Below are 12,213 nucleotides of genomic sequence, written 5' to 3'. Positions count from 1 at the left end.
AGCATGCATATGGCAATGGGTAGCATGCACATGGTAGTTTTGGGCAGCATGGCCATTTTGGACAGCAAGGTCCTAATGTGCAATTTGGTCATCATGTAATGCATGGACAGCATGGCCCCCATGGAAATTTTGGATAGAGAGGGATTGGATAGTAAGGCATGTATGGGCAGCATGTAGCACATGGCATTCATGGACAGCAAGGCCCAAATGAGCTGCATGACAAGATTGTGTTTAGTAAATTTAATGGGCAATCCTCATCCCCAGCTGAATTAGAGAAATGGACCTCTAAATTGGAAGCCTATTTTCTCATCTACCCCCGTACCGATGAGGCAAAGATCATTTTTGCCTCCCTTCATTTAGAAGGTTTTGCCCACACATGGTGCAGATTTGTTCAAAGAGAAAATCAGCAGGTTCGTGATTGGGAAGAGTTCAAGATGCATATGATCCAAGTTTTTGTCTCCTCGGTAGAAAAAGAACTCTTAGCTAGGCAATGGTATCAGTTTGATCAGCGAAATCTCACCATGAGGGAGTACACCAACCAGTTTATGAACCTATCCATGTATGTTGAGGCAGTCAGTGATGAAGCCAAATTGCATAAATACATTTATGGGCTAAATGTGCATCTCTCAGCTGATGTAATGGCTCAAAAGCTAGCCACCCTATTTGCAGCCATAGAATTGGCTGAACGCTATGGTCAGAAATACCATCGCAATGAGGGCATGCAGCCCATTGCGGGGCAGCAAAGATACCCTATGAGGCAACCCCCATATACTGGTAATTATCGCACCAACAATGTAGGGAATGGCAGCCCCAAAATCCCCACTTACCCCACTTTTAATGCTGAAAGGAAATATGACAGTTTTGGGACAGCACCCCCTCCAAAAGTGACCCAAAGTATGCTGAAAATAAGACACGGAATGGCTTCAGTCCTAATGGTCAAAAATTCATTCCTCCTGAAGTTGTTAAGGATCGAAGGGCTAAAGGATTGTGCTTTAAATGTGGGGATAAGTACACGACTGATCATGCATCCAAATACCCTTTTAAGAACACCATTGTCAAGTTTAATAGTATGTATGTGCTAGAAGATAGTGACAAGTTGGAAGAGGACTTGCATGACAACTCTCCCATGATGACACTTGCTGAAAATGTTGAATATGAAGAGGATCTTGATACCGATCAGTTTTATGACTCACCGGACGGGTTCTTCCCTTTTGACCCCGGTGGCTGCCCCATAGATGACATGCTTGGGAATGACCCTTGGCACCCCTCATTCACCACTATATCAGCTCGCTCGATCTCCATGGATGCATGGACCAGCTCTAGGAGCCCAAACACCCTACAAGTACATGGTAACATTGATGGCAAGAGTGTATACATTCTCATAGATAGTGGCAGCACACACAGTTTTGTGAATAAATCGACTCTTGGCCGTTTGACATGTGTTCCTACTAAATTACAACAACCTCTTAGGGTTCAAGTGGCCAATGGAAATTAGAAAGTGAGCTCCGGTGTATGCACAGAAGTGTCTCTTATGCTGGCTGAAAATTATACAGCAAAGGTGGACTTAATTACCCTTGATATGGGCCCCGTGGATGTTCTTTTGGGATGTGATTGGCTTCAACAATATGGAAAAATCTCTGTGGACTTCTCTCAGCTATATATGGAGTTTGTAATGCATGGGCAGCTTGTACATTTGGAGGGAATCAAAGAAGTTGAGATTTTCAGCTTATAATAGCAAGACAACTCAAAAAGGAATTCAAGAAACGCTCCTAGATCTTTGTCTTGCATTTGCATAAGGATAATGATGACCAACACACCTTGGGGAAGCAAAATGCAGCACTAAAAGCGCTTTTGGCTGAATATGAGGACCTATTTCAGCCGCCCACCACCCTCCCTCCTCAGAGATCGATGGATCACCCGATTTACTTGGAGCCCCATGCCAAACCCATCAATAAACCCCCATATTGGCTCTCTAAATGTGAGAGAGAGGAAGTAGCTAAGCAAGTCAAGGAGCTCATGAAATGGGATTGATAGAGCCTAGCTCTTCCCCTTATGCCTCCCCAGTTCTATTGGTTAAGAAAAAGGACAGATCCTTCCGGTTGTGCATTGACTACTGTGATCTCAATAAGATCACCATCAAAAATAGATAACCCATCCCTTGAATCGATGACTTGCTTGATGAACTCAAGGGAGCACACTACACCAAGATTGATTTGCGATTCGGTTATCAGGAAATCAGAATGAGGGTGGGTGATGAAGTCAAAATAGCTTTTCAGATTGACCGTGGCTTGTACCATTTCCTTCTCATGCCATTTGGGCTCACTAATGCACCCACCATGTTTCAGAGCTTAATGAACAAAATATTGCAACCCTGGCTTTCCCAGTTTGTGTTGGTATTCTTTGATGATATACTCATTTACAGCAAGTCACTGAATGAGCATTTGAAGCATGTCAGACAAATTTTTGATGTACTAAGAGAGCACCGATTATTTGCCAAAGAAAGCAAGTGCATCTTCATGAAAATAGAGGTTGAGTACTTGGGACACATTGTTAGTGAAAAAGACATCCAAGCTGATCCTAAGAAAGTGCAATGTGTCCGGGAGTGGCCCACCCCCACTACTACTACCTCCTTGCGTGGCTTTCTTGGCCTCTCCTCTTTTTATCGGAAATTTATTCGCCATTATGCCACAATTGCAGCCCCGTTAATAGACAGGCTGAAAAAAGAGGCTTTCCTATGGAATGATTTGACTGACCACAGTTTTCAGCAGCTGAAAGACTTGCTCACTTCAGCCCCCATCCTTGTATGCCCCAACTTTTCAAAGGATTTTACCATCCAGTGTGATGCTAGTGGATAGGGTATTGGTGTAGTCTTGCTGCAAGAACACGGGGTAATAGCATTTGAGAGCCGAAAATTTGGACGATAGAGAGAGAGAGTTGCATGTCTATGATCAGGAGATGTTGGCAGTCATTCATGCTATCAAAAAGTGGCATCACTACTTGTATGGAAGTAGATTTAAGGTGAAAAGTGACCAGCGTGTGCTCAAATACTTCTTGACTCAGCCCAACCTCACTCCCAAACAACATAGATGGATGACTACCCTACAAAACTATGACTTTGAGATGACCCACACCCGTGGCAAGGACAATGTAGTGGCTGATGCACTCTCTCGCATGTGGGCATGCATGGTTTCATCCATCACTGAACTCCACCATGATTGGATTGAAGAGCTCCAAGAGGCATACTTGCTTGATGCTAAATTCAACCCTCTTTTCCAGAAATTACAGTAAGGTGTCATGGATGATAAATCTCAATATCAGCTCCACAACGGCCTCATTTGGATCGATGGCCATATTGTGATTCCTCATGCCTCTCCTTTCACCCAAAGGATCCTTGAAGAGATGCATTCTTCACCGATTGTTTGCCACTTAGGGGTCTTCAAAACATATGACCAAGTTTCAAAAAGCTTCCATTGGAAAGGCCTATGTCGGGATGTTAAAGACTTTGTGTCTAGATGTGTGCCTTGTCAGCAAAATAAGGATAGCACTCTTAAACCGGGTGGATTGTTACAGCCCTTACCTATCCCCGAAGGAAAATGGACCCACATTACCATGGATTTCATCACTAGTTTACCTATAACCAAGAAGGGTTGGGATAGCATCTATGTGGTAGTTGACCGACTCACTAAAGTAGCCCATTTCATCCCTACAAAATCTCTGTTTACAGCATCTCAAGTTGCCCCTCAGTTTATGGAGCATGTTTTTAAGTTGCATGGCTTACCCCATGTCATAGTACATGACCGGGACACCAAATTTATGAGTCAGTTTTGGCAGACAATTTTCAGTTCCATGGGGACCAAATTGGCTCCGTCTATAGCCTATCATCCCCAAACAGATGGGCAAACCGAGCGAGTCAATAAGTGGCTTGAAACTTATTTGTGATATTTTTGTCATGATGTGCAGAATTCTTGGGATGCATGGCTGCACTTGGCTAAATTTTCTTACAACAACTCCACTCATTCGAGCATTGGAGTCTCTCCCTTTGAAGCATTGTATGGTTATCGGGTGCCCCTTCTTACCATGATCTTCAATGAAAAGCTCAACCCCCCTGGAAAAGAAGAGTTGGACCACATGCAAGCTTTACTTCAACAATGCAAGGTAAACCTTAAAAGGGCTCAAGAGCACATGAAGCTCCATGCTGATGCAAAAAGAAGACCCCTTGACTTTCAAGAGGGTGAATTGGTACTCCTCAAGGTCCCCAAGTCCCGTTATGCTACACTAAAGGACGAGTCTTGCAACAAGTTGGCACACCATTACTATGGGCCCTACACAATCATTAAGAAGGTGGAGGACTTGACTTACCGTCTCCAACTCCCTCCCACTACTAAGATCCATAATGTCTTCCATGTGAGCCAATTGAAACCTTTCATTGGAACTCCCAAAGATCATGTAGAGAAGGTACCCCCCATAGATGAGGAGGGCCTTATCTAGTATATTCCTGAAGCGGTCATTGGGCAACATGAAAAGCAACTCCGCACCCATTCCATACATGAATACCTGATCAAATGGCAAGGCCTACCAACAGAGAAAGATTCTTGGCGCCAGCATCTATCTTGGATGAATTTTCACACCTCAAGGAGGCCGTATTGGCTGGAACTTAACCATGAAACCTATTTTGGGCTGTAGTCTGCGTCTGGACAGCCACTTGTTTTGCACCGGTTTTGGTCCTGGTCCATTTTCAGCCCCATCCCCCCTACATAGACTGAAAGTACACCTCGAGGGCTCCGTGCCAACACCTCACTTACCCCGATCGAAGTTTCCTAGAGGAAGTTATGGCTATTTATCTCCAGCCATACCATTTGGGACAGCACACTAGTAACTCCTAGACAGCCCTCTATTTTGCAACAATTTGCTTAACCTAATTGCAGCCCCGCCCCACCCACATGGGATGAAAGTACATCTCATGGGCTCCGTAACGACACCTCAATTGTCCCATTCGGAGTTTCTCACACAAAGTTATGGCTGATTTCTTACAGCACACCCTTACAGGACATGATCACATCTCTTGTTTTTTAGGACAAAAACTTTATGAGACGGGATGGTTTGTAATGAGCAGGGATCACGGGAACATGGCATGGGAGCATACTAGTCACACTGACAGTATATAAGGTGTAAGAGGGTATTTTGGAGGCATCACAGAAATGATCAAGAAACTCTCTTTTCACCTTCTCAAGCTTCCATGGCTTCTTCTTCCTATTCTTCTTCTTCCCTTTCCCCTCTTTCTCTCTCTTCTTTTTGTCTTTCTCTCTCCTCTCCCTCTTCTCCTGCAGTCCTTCTCTCTCTCCTTCCCCTTAGTCAGGACAGCTAGGTCAGTTTCATTACACATCTCAACAATTGAATATAAACAACATGAAAATACATAAGAGGATTTGAATAACTCAATAGATTGCAAAATACAAGAGAAAAACACACGATTGGGCCCAACCTTCCCCATGGCAAAAGCCATAGTATACCATCCTTAATTATATATTATAGTTTTACATGGATATTTGCATACATATCTTATATATAATTACAAAGAAAGTACAAATATCAATTGAAAAATAGAGTTTAAGAGTCAAGAGGTATCTTGTAACATGTTGCAGTTGCTACAGAAATTTTTGCACTCTGAATCTTGACATTTTGACATAACCATCGCATTGGGAGCATGCCAAAATCCCCAAAATGACTCTTGAAGCTCTAAAATTCCGATTCCGGATGAGGGAGAAACGAAAAAACTAAGTTTTCACCCTGTTCTCTTGTTTTACGTGCGATCCTGTTGCTTTTATAAAGAAAGCTATAAAAGCCTTCTAAACTTAACCACATTCAGAAAATAACATGTATTCCATAAAGAAAGCTTATTTCAATAAAAGCATATTGTAAATCTTATATTCTAAAATAATCTATATTTTTTAAAAAATAAATTAATAGTACTAACAACAATGATCTAATTATTACTAAATAAGTTTAAACTGATAACTTACAAATAGAGTAATAATTTTAAAAATAAAATTTATTCTTGGACTTATGTTAACGCACTACAAGGAAACACAAGTATAGTGACGGCGGGTAGCGACGCAGGAATAGCGGTGTCACTATTTGCGTCGCATTTGCGATGCAAATAGCAACATCCCACAGGGAAAAAAAAGAGGACCGAAACCCGAGCGCATTTTATTTTACGCATTTTCGTGAGACATTTCAAGAGGGAGAGCGAGAGAGAGAGCAACCGTTTTGCATAAAGGGTGAGAGAGGGAGAGAAAGAAGGCTTCCCGCCGCTGCCACCACCGCCGTCGTTCGCGAAGGAGTGGAGGAGCCGCCGTCGTGGAGAGGAGCCGCCAAACCCTTGCCAAATCTTTATGTTGAGTCCATTCTCTCTCTCTCTTGCTTATTTAGGGTTTAATTTGTGTATATTGGAGGGAGAGGAAATGAGAAAGAAAGAGGGAGAGGGAGAGGGAGAGGGAGAGGGAGAGGGAGAGGGAGAAAGAGAAAGAGAGGGGGAGAGAAAGAGAAAGAGAGGGAGAGGGAGGGGGAGGAAATGAGAGAGGGAGAGGGAGGGAGAGAAAGCGAAAGAGAGGGAGAGGGAGAGGGATGGGGATGGGGAGGAAATGAGAGAGGGAGAGGGAGGGAGAGTGCATTCTCTCTCTCTTTTACTTTTGCTTATATGATTTGTGTATATATATTGAGAGAGGGAGAGGAAATGAGAGAGAAAGAGAGGGAGAGGGAGGGGGAGGGAGGGAGAGAGAGAGAAAAGAGAGGGAGAGGGAGAGGGAGGAAATGGAAGAGGAAGGGGGATGAAATGAGAGAACGAGAGGGAGGGAGAGTGTATTCTCTCTCTTATTTATTTATTTTTTGTATAATTTGTGTATAATGAGAGAGGGAGAAGAAATGAGGGAGAGGGAGAGGGAGAGGGAGAGGGAGAGATAGAAAGAGAGGGAAATTAGAGAGGGAGAGGGAGGAAGAGAGAGAGAAAAAGAGGAAGAGGGAGAGGGGGAGGAAATGGGAAAGGAAGAGGGAGGGAGAGAGAGAGAAAGAGAGGGGGAGGAAATGAGAGAGGGAGAGGGAGACATTAAACATAATAGAGAAATGAGAGAGAGAGAGGGAGACATTAAACATAATAGAGAAATGAGAGAGAGAGAGAGGGAGAGGGAGAGAGGGAGGGAGGGAGACATTAAACATAATAGGAAAATGAGAGAGGGAGAGGGAGAGCGAGAGGGAGAGGGAGAGTGGGGGGAGACGAAAACATAATAGGGAAATGAGAGAGGGAGAGGGAGGGAGAAGAAATGAGAGAAGCAGAGGAAGAGACCAAAAGGAAATGAGAGAGGGAGAGGAGAGAGAAAAAAGAGAGAATGAGAGGAGAGAGAAAAAGAGATAAGATGTTAAACATAATAGGAAAAGAGAGAAAGAGAGGGTGTGGGTGAGGGCAAGGGCAAGGGAGGGAGAGGAAGAGAGAAAAGGAAATGAGAGAGGGGGAGGAGAGAGAAAAAGAAATGAGAGAGAGAGGAGAGAGAAAGATCATTAAACCTAATGGAAAAAGAGAGAAAGAGAGGGTCAGGGTGAGGGAGTGAGAGGAAATGAGAGAGGAAGAGAAAGAAAGAAAGGGAAATGAGAGAGGGAGAGGGGAGATAAAAAAATGAGAGAGAGAGGAGAGAGAAAAATAGAAAAAAATCATTAAATCTAATAGAGAAAGAGAGGGTCAGGGTGAGGGAGGGACAGGAAATGAGGGAGAGAAAGAGAGAAAGGTAAATGAGAGAGGGAGAGGAGAGAGAAAAAGAGAGAAAAATCATTAAACCTAATAGGGAAAGAGAGAAAGAGAGGGTGAGGGCGAGGGAGGGAGAGGAAATGAGAGAGGGAGAGGAAGAGAGAAAAGGAAATGAGAGAGAGAGAGAGAGGAGAGAGAAAAAGAAATGAGAGAGAGAGGAGAGAGAGAAAAAGAGAGAAAGATCATTAAACATAATGGGAAAAGAGAGAAAGAGAGGGTCAGGGTGACGGAGGGAGAGGAAATGAGAGAGGGAGAGAAAGAAAGAAAGGGAAATGAGAGAGGAAGAGGAGAGAGAAAAAGAGAAAAAAATCATTAAATCTAATAGAGAAAGAGAGAAAGAGAGAGTCAGGGCGAGGGAGAGACAGGAAATGAGAGAGGGAGAGAAAGAGAGAAAGGGAAATGAGAGAGGGAGAGGAGAGAGAAAAAGAGGCACCCCCAAAAAAAAAAACGTGAAAGGAGAGGAGGGCAACGTGCAGCAGCGCACGCCGAAAAAAACGCCCCCCCCCTATGAATGAGATTTTGGGCTCAAAGCAAGCCATAGCAATGACAAGCCAGGGTTGATCCACTCCTTCTCTGCTCCATATGGCCTCCTCTTGCGCGAAGAATGGTGGACTGTAGAGAGAGAGAGAGAGAAAATCAGTCTTTCTCTCTCCTCCCTCTCTCTCCTCTAAGGGCAGATTCATGTGGTGAAGAAGAAGAAGAAGAATGGATGACAGATGCTTGTCCAATGAAGACCGAATTGCTCCCTGATTCAAGAGGAATGAAGATTGCTGATTGTGGACTGTCATGAGCATTAATGGCTGTTGGAAATCAGTCCCGAGACATGGCAAATAAAAACCCACAACCCGCAAAGAACGGTAATTTCATTTTTATAAAGGAAATTGATGTTTTATGCAATTTGCTTCATGAATATTTGTTCCCATGGGATGATTATGCATTATGATGTTGCTTGCTATGAGTTTGATCAGTTTATGCTTAGAAAATCAGAAAATCATAAGTGTTGTGACTAAAATTAATAGTGTAAAATCCGTAAAACACGCGAAATATGGAAAATTTGGGTGTTTTTGAGATATAAATGGAAAATATAATAAGACACACCAACTAAATTTGTGTTTTTGCTACAAATGAACCTAAGGGCCACAGCCCACAACTCATTTTGTATTTTCAGTTATTTAATATTGCAAAAAAAATACAAGAAAAATAGGAAAAATGGGAAAAAATAAGGAAAAATGGATTTTGAGTGCCGAAAATTAAGAAAAAATAAGAACCATGTTTATGTATGTATGAGGGTCTGAAGTATGAGGTTTAGCCTTAGTTCAGCCCTACATTTATGTTTTAGTGAGTCTTTATTGCTTTTCATACAACAAAAATCATGAAAATGAACCCTAAACTGATCAATAATGCACAACCTAAACGGGTGAGGGGGTAGAGTGTATAAAAGGGGTTTAAATGCTGAATGAAATGATGAAAAGCTTGCTGGTTTTTATGCATACCATTTAGGTTGGTCGATAATCTTTTAAAAAAAATAAGAACCTAGTAGCATGAGGGTTTCTCGGAGCTAGGTTCATGCAACGCCGCATACAAGCGATAGTCAAAATCATTGAAAGAAATGTTTTCCACATGTGCACAAATGCTGTTTTTCTTAATTGTTTGAGCATAGGGATATTCACAATTTGCTTGAAGCATAAAATGATAAAAGGTATCAGACAATACCTCCTGGATGCATAGCACTTGTATTCTCTAGATTGTGACTAACGTTGAGTGAGTAAGGTTGTCCCAAGCTGTAGGGTAGACGTTGGGTCCTAGGGGAAAGAAAGTGAGGAAAATGGTACATTCCTGGATACGATTAATTGGTACCTTGAGAGAAATATGTGTGATATTGTGTTTTATGTTTAGCGATGCATCGAGGGGCCAATCCCCAAGGTGTAGGAGAGTCACAGTGAGGTAGTGACAGTCAGCCGTGGGAGAACCTCCTATGTTTGTACTTTGTGCTATTTGGCAATGTGCTGGGACTCCCTCTAAGGAGTGTTAATTGGGTTAGAGTTGGACTATGAGATGTGATACAAACACAAGATGTTTAGGAAGATGATGTATGTGTCATCAACGCTCCTGGCCGCGAGGCCGTGGGGTTGTTGAGTGCATGATAGAGGTCCAGCTAGTGCATGAGCCAGTGCCAGCCCATTTTAGGTATCATCAGTTGGCCGGGAACTTTTCTCGAAGAAATTTGACAGCAAGGAACGTTGACCTAGAATCTAGGATACTAGAGTATCGATTTATGCTATTTTAGGGGAAGGGAATGGGACTATGCCTTATGGGCAGAGAGGTCGAGCTTTGCATCCCTCTCATTTCCCATTCTCCTTGAACCAAGTGTAGCATGAATCCGCTTCGACCTTGACGTTTCTGCGTAAAGTAGTTTGTCTGCGCTAGCTGCCATTCTAGGAATTTGACCACTAGGAAAACCCCTGATTCAGATCGGTCCTAAGTGGGAACGGTTGGAATGCTTCCACTTCATGGCAAACTCGGGAAGACCTAGATCGCAAACCCTGTGACATTCCGTGGGAGTGCCTCGCGGCGCTTTCTGGACTCTCTTCCTGATGGGCTGCTAAGATGTGTCCTACTAGTGACAGGTGGACACGTTACACTCACATACTCACTCCCTCACACTCTCACACTCCCTCTCTCAAGAGCACACACAAGCAAGAAGAGGAGAAGAAGAAGAGAAGAAGAGAAGAGCTCTTGTTAGCCACACACCAAAGAATGAGCTTTCATTCACTTTTTGAACCTTGTATATACAAACCCTAAAACCCCATGGGCGCCCATCCCTTTTTACATGACCGGCCATTGTGGCAAGGTCCCTTTTTCTAATTTCTTCTTCTTGCTTCATGCCCTAAGCCTATACCGGTGTATTCTTTTACAAGTGGCACAGGAGGGAGCCGGGCACTCTTTTACAAGAGTTTTTGGAATTTTTCATGTGTCTTTTTATTTAAAATTACGCTTTTGGCCCCGGCTTAGCTTTAGAGGCCGACTGTGTATCTTTGCTCCACTTGCATCTTCTTCTCTTCTCTTTCATTCATTGTGCTCGTGCTGGTGGAATGGGGAGTTGGGTCTAACCACGGCTAGCCAGGGTGATATCCCACGCTTGGGGGCCCCATTCATGCAAGAGGTACAGTGCAAGTAGCTTAGGGTGACAGGTCTAACCATAGGCGAGTGTGACCTCCCTAGGTATGTCCTGCCCTTGATGGGCCCTAAGCATGACATGGGGGAGAAAAAGAGGCTAGCGAGTTAGGAGTGGAGCCGGCTGACCGAAGCCACCGGGCACACCTAACTTGAGGACCCCTAGGCGCAGTGATCGGGCTTTACGTGGTGCTAAGTGCTTCTGTAAGTGAGTTGTTTTGTCCATTCCATGTGTAATATTCCGCTTGCTCTTCTTTGGATGTTTTTTGTTTTTATTTTTCTATTTTTAAAAAATTAATAATAATAAGTAGTATTACACTAGTAGAATGACAGCCTGTACCTAATCTTCCTCGTCTGATTTAGGCAGAGAAGGGGATCAAATGAATTTGCTTAAAAATTGATGTCTTTGCATGTACCCTTTGAGGTTCATGCAGACGTGGAGGGAGGTGGTGGAGAGGAAGGGATGGTTGCACCTAGTGAATTGGCTGTCGTTCATATCCTCTACGAGAGCTAGGCAAGAGGAGGGGAGAAGGCTAGCTCTCATCATTAAATGCGCCATGGTATAGCTGTCAATGGCGTTAGGGTCAAAAAAGAGGGGAAGCAAGCCACACTCTTGTCGGGTGAGGTCCTGCTTGAGTAGTAGATTAAGTAGCCTAAGATAATTACAGGTAGTTATTAAGGCTGGATCGGGGCATGAAGAGAAGTCTGTGAGAAAATGCGTCATGGAATCATTTAGGATTCCCAAGTCAAAAAGGAGGGCATGTTCAAAGGAGGCGGCATTGGAGTCGTAGATGATGGGGAAATCATAACGCCCATGGAGGGTGGCAACAAAATCCACACCTACCCTACGAGGATACGCCATGAATGTGGGGTCATTCCTCTCATAGAGCAGGGTGTTACAAAAATCCATCCAGGTGAGCATGCTAATATCGCACACTCGTCTCCTCCATAGGGATTGGCTGTTGTAGCCCTGTACAGTATGTGGTATTTCAAACACCTTGTCTTGCCAAAACTCTGCTTCTTCCCTTCCCCACAGAGTGGGAGTCCTTTCCCTTTCTTCTAGCCATTTCTGTCCTAGTCGGCCCAGTCACGATCACCTCCTCCATCACCTTGATCGGTAGGACACTCTGTAGGCTGTTAGGCATGAGAAAACTGAAGGTGAATGGGTCTTTTCCTTTTTTTTGCCGTTCCCAAATTACTAGCTCCGCATGGAATCTAGCAAGGAGGTCATCAGGGCACGGTGG

This window comes from Lygodium microphyllum, chromosome 25 (assembly GCF_053477565.2).
Source record: "Lygodium microphyllum isolate KBCC chromosome 25, Lygodium_microphyllum_v1.1.10, whole genome shotgun sequence".
NCBI classification, from domain to species: domain Eukaryota; kingdom Viridiplantae; phylum Streptophyta; class Polypodiopsida; order Schizaeales; family Lygodiaceae; genus Lygodium; species Lygodium microphyllum.
Note: the sequence above shows the minus strand (reverse complement) of the source record.